The sequence below is a fragment of the Peromyscus eremicus genome, chromosome 10 (assembly GCF_949786415.1).
Source record: "Peromyscus eremicus chromosome 10, PerEre_H2_v1, whole genome shotgun sequence".
Lineage (NCBI taxonomy): Eukaryota > Metazoa > Chordata > Mammalia > Rodentia > Cricetidae > Peromyscus > Peromyscus eremicus.
The window spans coordinates 59,385,023-59,392,339 of NC_081426.1; the positions used below are offsets into that span (position 1 = coordinate 59,385,023).

At 45.8% G+C, this 7,317-nt stretch overlaps 1 pseudogene; it reads right to left on the reverse strand.

Annotated features, from left to right (window-relative positions):
- Positions 1-5,575: 5,575 nt before the first annotated feature.
- On the reverse strand, positions 5,576-6,942 carry LOC131920803 (elongation factor 1-gamma-like; annotated as a pseudogene).
- Between the last annotated feature and the right edge of the window lie 375 nt (positions 6,943-7,317).

A 7,317-nucleotide genomic window follows, 5' to 3' on the forward strand; every position in this document is an offset into this window, starting at 1 on the left:
TCTCCTCGAGTAAATATTTTACTTAAAAAAGTAAATGACAGGAACGATAAAGGAGGGCATAATGGGAGGAAACAGTGGAAGGGCCAGGAAGCACAGAAGTTATTAATAAATGTTAAAAGCCAGCCTACTAGATGATCTATTGGTGTCAATAAATAGCAGGATGCCAGGGACTCTGCTGGCCTATCAATCTAATAAAGTTTTATAAGTGATGGATTGGTTGTAAACACTGTGTTTTATAGCACCTGAAAATTCCAAACAGTAAATCCATACAGGGTATTTCTGCTCACATATTTCAGGACCCTGTTTTTAGAATCTGCACAAAGAAATATTTCATGCCCTTTATGGAGTTTTAATAAAAACCAACAGGTGGGAAATGGGTTCTGCAGCAGCATGAGCAGCTATAACCGTAAATACTGGTATCTCAGAGTTACACCAGCAGAGACTGTAAACACATTAATCACCCGACGGCGCTGGATTCCATTCGCAGATGCCATCTCAATTTCAAGCACAGAGATTAAATGCTACCATTTAAATTCAAAACACTGAATGGATATCATGATCTTTTTTTACCTTCATGGGGATTCACAGAGTGCGTGTGATAGTTTCCTCATCTATAAAATGGAGCTAATAAATCTCATCTCAGCATTGTGGGACCAAGCAAGCTGACACACATTAAATGTGTAAGATGATGGTGAATGGTATGTAGTGTGTTTCCGGTAAACCACAGCAGTGCTTATTTATTTATTAGGCTTGTGTTTGTTTTCACGGTTGCAAGACTAGGGGCATCTAACTGCTTAAGAGCACTATTATTTTATAAATGGGGAAACTGAGACTCAGAAGGTGGCAACTGGCCCAGGCCCCGCAGCTGGTTTGTCTCTGAGCCTTGTGCCCTGCGTCACACTTCCTTCAGTCCAGTCCCAGAATGGCTGGCAGTACTGTAAGCCTACTGTGTGCCGGTCCGGAGACTGCCACCATGTTGTTTTGTGCAATGGTATCTGGGTCTCTGGGGGGTCTGGGGACGCTTCTTCCTCTTCCTCTGCAGTAGCAGAATCCCCGCCTCCCTTCCCAATAGATGTGGCAATCGGCTCCCTAGCACTTCATCCTGCTTCCCCGCATCAGCATTTCAGCTCTTACAGCCTGCTCTGCCCCAAGCTTGGCTCTGTGGTAGTGAGGATCTTGCTGAGCAGGAGAATGTAGGGGCATCTGGGCTGCTGCTGTGAGGGGCTCACACGAGGGGAGGCGCACCGCCCATCTCTCTGTGTGAGTCTGCTGGAGCTCAGTGCAGAGTGTGAGGACGTACTGGGGTGAGTAAGATCCGTTATTGGAAAGTGTATATGATGGATGTTCTGGGGAGAAGGAAGGAGGCTATGCGGATTTTTACGTTTAGTTTAAAACATTACTTTTTATGAGCTAAAGTAATTCCAGAATCAATTTCCTATCACCGAGCCTTTGATATGGATTTTTACTTTTTACACCCCTCCCCACCGCCAGTTGCTTTAAATAGGCTTTATCTGCTAAGCGGAATATTGTCTTTTCCTTTATGGGTATGTAGCTAAAGGCACAGATATAGTAATTTGTCAAACTCAAGACAATGTTAAGAATTTTGTGAATGAGAAGCAACCCTGCTGTATTTCAAAGACGGATGCCCACACTGCGTCATTCCTGACAGCACCTGGTGCCATGGAGAGACCTCTCACCTGGGACCTCTCTCACACTCTGCTCTTTTCTCAGCTACCCCCTTTGCATTGTGAAAATCTTCTTTTCTGACAACAAAGAGGGAAATAATCAGGGAGAAAAGCGAGCCGGGAGGAAGAGGCAGTGGTTCTGGGATTCAAGGGCTGGATAACCAGCCTCACTCGCTGGTCCTTGTCCATCACAGTCCATATTTGTAGCAGGCAGAGAAAGGACTGGAGGTTATTCCTGAGCAATCTTCTAATCAAATCCTGTCAAAGCTGTCTGAAGACTGAATGAACACTTCATGGCACTGGTTGCCAAGGGAAGGAAATATCCCTTCATCAAATTTATGGGGCTGGATCGAAAACCAAATTGAAACCGCTTCACGAATCCCCGTGGCAAAATGATTCATCTTCGTAGGCTTGGAAAATCTATTTTTATCACCTTTATTCTGCCAACTCCCCATTTTTATTCTCTCCCTGAACTACTGTGATTTCCTTCACGGTGCCGAGTAAACCAAATATCTCTAGAGTCTAACTGATCTCACTGGAGCATCCCAGCCCGGCTGATTCAGCAGCCCGGGGAGAAGGGGATTGTTCTGCACTGTGTAGGGAGGGACTACCAGAGGCTGCCAGTCTCCACAGCTGCCTGGGACCCCGGGAGTCTGCCTAGGGGTGCGAGCCACACTCTGCAACTTGCTTTCTCTGCAGGTGTGTTGAGTGTTACAGATGGCTATAACTCTCCCAGCTTCCTCAGGTAGAGAAGGGACAAGAATACACCACTCTTTCAGCCCTCCCTATTTGACTGGGAAGGAAGTCACACAAAGGCCGCCATATTTGTTCCTCTCCTCCTGACTTCATGCTGTACCTTTCCCTGTGTTCCTTAATAGCTGTCCCTCCAGCCTCTTTGCATGTCACTAAATGGTTCTTGGAGGGTCCTAGGAAAAAAATGAGATCGTTTCCTCCAAAGACATAGAAGAGAAGCTGCTTTCTGGGCTCCCTTGAATAGCATATTCAGCAGCCTCTTCTTTTGATGATAAGACATGTAACTAGAGAAGCAGGAGAATGTAGCTACCTAGGTCCAAAGCTCATGCCAGTTGGGGTAATTTTAGCACCTGGTAGACAGTAGATACTCAGTAGGTATTTGCTGAATGAATATGATGCATTCCTCATAACCCCAGCCTTCAAAATCTGTCTTTCAGAAGGGGGTGGTATGTTTTGTTGGCAGCTGACATTCTATACAGTAAGCTGGTAATCTGAAACCCTGAATTTTCAGCTTCGTGGCTGTGTATTCTGGCAGATTCCTTACTCCTTTGAAGCCTGTGTTTACTTGCCTGTAAAGTGGGCTTTATAACTGCCTTACTGGTTTTCCTGCAAGAGCAGGAAAAGAGGAAAGTAAAGTAAAAGGAGAAGATAGAGGAATAAGAGGGAGAAGAGAGAAGTAAGGGGAGGAAGAAGAGGTGAAGGAGGAGGATTGGTCAATTCTTTGAGATTTTTATCTCTGAAGCTTAAGTGTGTGTGTGTTTGTGTGTGTGTGTGTGATATGTGTGTGAGTGTTCGTGCATGTGTGAGTGTACATGCATTGAGTGTGTGTGAGTGTGGTGAATGTGCAAGTGTGCGTGCATGAGAGAAGGGGGGGGAGGATTCAAATCTTTCCTCAATACTGACTGCCCTTCTACCCCATCCAGGTACTAAACCAAATGTCAGATGGTCAGTGCTAGAACCAGTCACCTCAGGTCTTACCCCAATGGATGCTGCTGTCTAAACTCTGCAGGGTGTATCAGACTGTAGGGTGTCACCAACTAGTCAAGACCAAGAAACTCAGCTCCATGTCCCTTTTCCCGATGCTTTCAAAAGGGATGTCCAGTAGATCTAGAAGAACAGTGTGTCTGTACTCATTCTTAGGCTGTAGGGTGAAGCAGGAAGGGTTGTCTATGTGTAGAGTGGCATACCAAACTGTTCTGAATATTGCTATAAAGGAGAGACAAGGATGAGCCCCAGATAATGGGTCCCAAGGGTCCCAAGACTCCTAAGGCCCAGCTTTGGGCAGATGACTTGATGAAAGCCAACATCCGTGGCTTCTGGTACTGTCTTGGCAATTGAGCTTGTGTTTGGTTCCTTCCAGAGCCCAGAGCCCCACATCTCTTGGGTATATGGAGATGTACTAATTTCTATCTGGCTTCTCCAGTCTGTAGAACATCTACTTTAATATGGTGTGGCCTTTTTGACATTGACCGCCTTCAACAATGACCTGTACTTGCCCTTGACCCCATTTCCTCTCCTTTGTGAATGTTTTATTCCTAGACATCAAAGAGCTCTGAGTTCCAGAGCGTGGTGGTTAATTTTCACTCTTGCTTTCTTTCCGAAGGCTGGATGGATTTCGGGGCTCCGTTCTGTAAGCAGTCATTTCTTCCACAGCAGCCATCTGCACAGAGCTGGAGGTTACGAAATGACTGGGGCATGTTTTACATGGCTACACTCGGTCTCTTCTCTTTGGTTCCCATGTAAGTGTTGGCAGGAATTTCTGCAGTCATTTCTGAGGGAGGCGCTGGAGAATGCTGTTGGTAAACAGCCCTCTGGCTTTTGTTGGCCGTCCCTGCAAATACCATAAAGAGTACATCTTGAAAAGTTGCTGGTGTGGTTTCCCGCCTCTCCAAGGGCTGAACCCAGGCCTGACCTCGGAGACCCTGACCTCAGCCATACTTGGGGGATGAGCAGTGGCCTGGAATTGCTCTGCTTTCCCTGGCTTCTTCTTGACTTCTCTGGGCCAGAGGACAGCTCTGGTTCAATCACTTTGCCCTCGTTTATATGTCCTGGGATTTTCACTCCAGCCCTGATTCTGCTGGAATCATTTTTGATAGAGTCTTATTCCATCTTCCTGTTTGGGTTCAATTTTATACTCCCAGAAACCTAACCAGCCTAGAAGTTTCCAATGTATTGATTTTTTTATCCACACGGCTGTTTCTACATTTTTCACTTAGAAATATGGGAAAACTTAGGATATTCTTGGACATGTTTACATCTACATATTTGCTACTGATGGTAGAAAGCTTCTGGGCCCAAGTTATTCAATCAAAGTAATTAAGTCCTTAACACATTTACAGACTTATATCTGCCCCCCTCCCATCTTCCTACCTACTTATCTGGTAATGACTTTTAGGAAGGAAAAAACTACCTAGGGGGAAAAGTGATACAAGTAGACTGGTAAGAAAGGAAAGTGAGAAATGGTAAAGAAGGGAGGCAGGAGGGAGGAAAGAAGGGGAAGAGAGGGAGAAGAAAGGAAGGAAAAACTGTCTCTTTCCCTCTTTGCCTCTTAAATACCCCTGCTGTTTTCTGACATTGACCCTGTTCTATTGCCTTAAAATAAATACACACAGGACTTTTCTCACCCCATCATTTTGCAGACATCACTCCATCATAGGGCTTGCATTCTGTCTCACCGTGAGGGATACTGCTCTGCATGTCCATGAGTGGGAGTGTCTTACATCAGCCTAAGTATTAACAATAAGGAAGAAAAACCTACTATGCAGTGCTTCTATCCCACAGTGAAAACCAGAACAAAAGAAATTATGAACTACTTTTTGTAATAGTCCTGAAGAATTACCTATTACCAGTTACCACATGTAATGGCCGAGGGATCCATTGACTCTCAAGAAATAATGAGGCTCTGTTATCATCAGCGTGGGCTTTTGGGGGTGATGAATATCTTGATTTGATGAAAGCTAATTGCATCAAATGTGTGAAGGAGAAAATAACATGAAACTATGCCTAAGAGATTTGGATGCTAATTCCTTAGGTGGATCCAGCACTTTCTTCTCAGGAAAGTGTTCCCAGGACAGCTGGTCGACCTCAGGGCTCAGAATATCTAATGATATTTAGTTTTGATTATAAACATGCATGCGCTATCTTTTAATAGAAATATGTTGGTCTATAATTGTGCATGTAAATATAAAGATAAAAAATCCATGAATTATGTGTTTGTTTTCTTTGACGTCCCAGGAAAAGCACTCACAAACCAGAGTCTAGGTCTCCTAGCTATAAGGACCCAGTTTCCACCATGTATATGACTCTTCAGTCCACCTGCCAATCTAAACTCAGGGGAGAGGCATGCTCTTGGCTTCTGTAGACCCAAACACCGGAAATAGATCTGTTGTCATTGGTTCCAAAGAGGGTAGCACTAGCAAAGGCATTCTTCCCAAGTTTGTCCGATTCTGGTACGTTCCTGTGATGAGGCTACAACTCATGAAGGTCTGGGCAAGCACCTCAGGGAAGCAGAACTCAGGATACCACAGGAACCAGCCATCCTTACTAAAGGGCGCCCCAAAATATGGCAGAGCCACAGAGAGGACGGCCTCGTTGGAGCACTCACTTAGGCTTAGACTCATCCAACACAAAGGTACTCTTGGCAGGTGAGTGAAGAGCCCTTGGCTTTGGCCTCAGCAGCAGCCAGTGCCTGCTCACATTCGTGCATCTCCTCTTCAGGAGCCGTGGCAGCTACCTTTTTTCCTTTTTCCCCTTAGCCTGGGATTTCTTCTTCTCTTCCCATCAACTCTTGTCGTTCCTTGGGAAAAGTATCCTTTTGAGGCTGACTGGCTCTCTGCAGACTTCTTAGTGTCAGACTGGGCCATCTTTTCACACAGCTTCACCCCCTCCCCCCATGACAGCCATGAACTAGGGCTGTCGAATGCAACCGGTATTGGGGAAGGTCTAGCAAAAAGGAGCCTCTAAGGCCTGTTTCTAGAGCCACCGCAGGGTGCAGACAACTGTGCTATCAGCCAGTGTCACTCATTACTGCCGGAAAAGTCCTTATCTTCAAGTGTGTCCAGCAGCCCCAGAATCCACCTCATCTCCTCCTTTGCATTTTCAGTGGCCTGTTTGGTGTTGTGCATGATGCCCAAGGTGGGGAACACCCAGGTGTTCCTAAGTGGCGGGAGGAACGATCTTACCTTTGGCAAAGCTCACCCATTGCACCCTATGAGCGGCTGTCTCTGGATTACTTCTCCACTGTTCCTCCTTGCTCACACAACAGGTGACAGACTCTCGGTCAAGCACACAGAATCTGTTGTTGCCCTCAAATGGTGGAACCTCGTTGGGAGGAAATCTGTGGAGAAACTCAGGGGTGCAGTTGGTTCAGCCAAAGTGGAAGTGGGGTGGTATGGAGAGCACGTAGACCTGAGCCCCACAGTACTGAGCAGCAGTGAGGGCCTGAAGACACCCCTACCCCCCACCCCCAGTTTTCAGGATATGAGTACAGGGTCCCGGGCACCATGGTGATTCTGCAGGGAAAGGGTGAATTATATTTGGATGTATTGAGGTCTTCTTTGTGTTTCTATAGAGAAAGTGTTTTGTATCTGAACTAGAAAGTTGGGTTTTTCATGAAATCAACAGGTTCAGTACACATGACAGCGAAAGTTCAGTTCTGCTTTCCTCGCCCTGAGTTGAATGATATGTTGTGGGGTATTTTGTTCGCACTCTGACACTCCTGAGACTGACAATAAAGTTTACTTTGATTCAGAGGGCAGAGTGACCTACTAGCTGACCACAATTAGCCATAGAGGTTTTGGAGGACCGAGGACAGATAGACACAGAAAGTAGTAGGGAGGGGTTTAGAAAGATTCTCAGCTCTTTTTGGATCAAGGAAGAA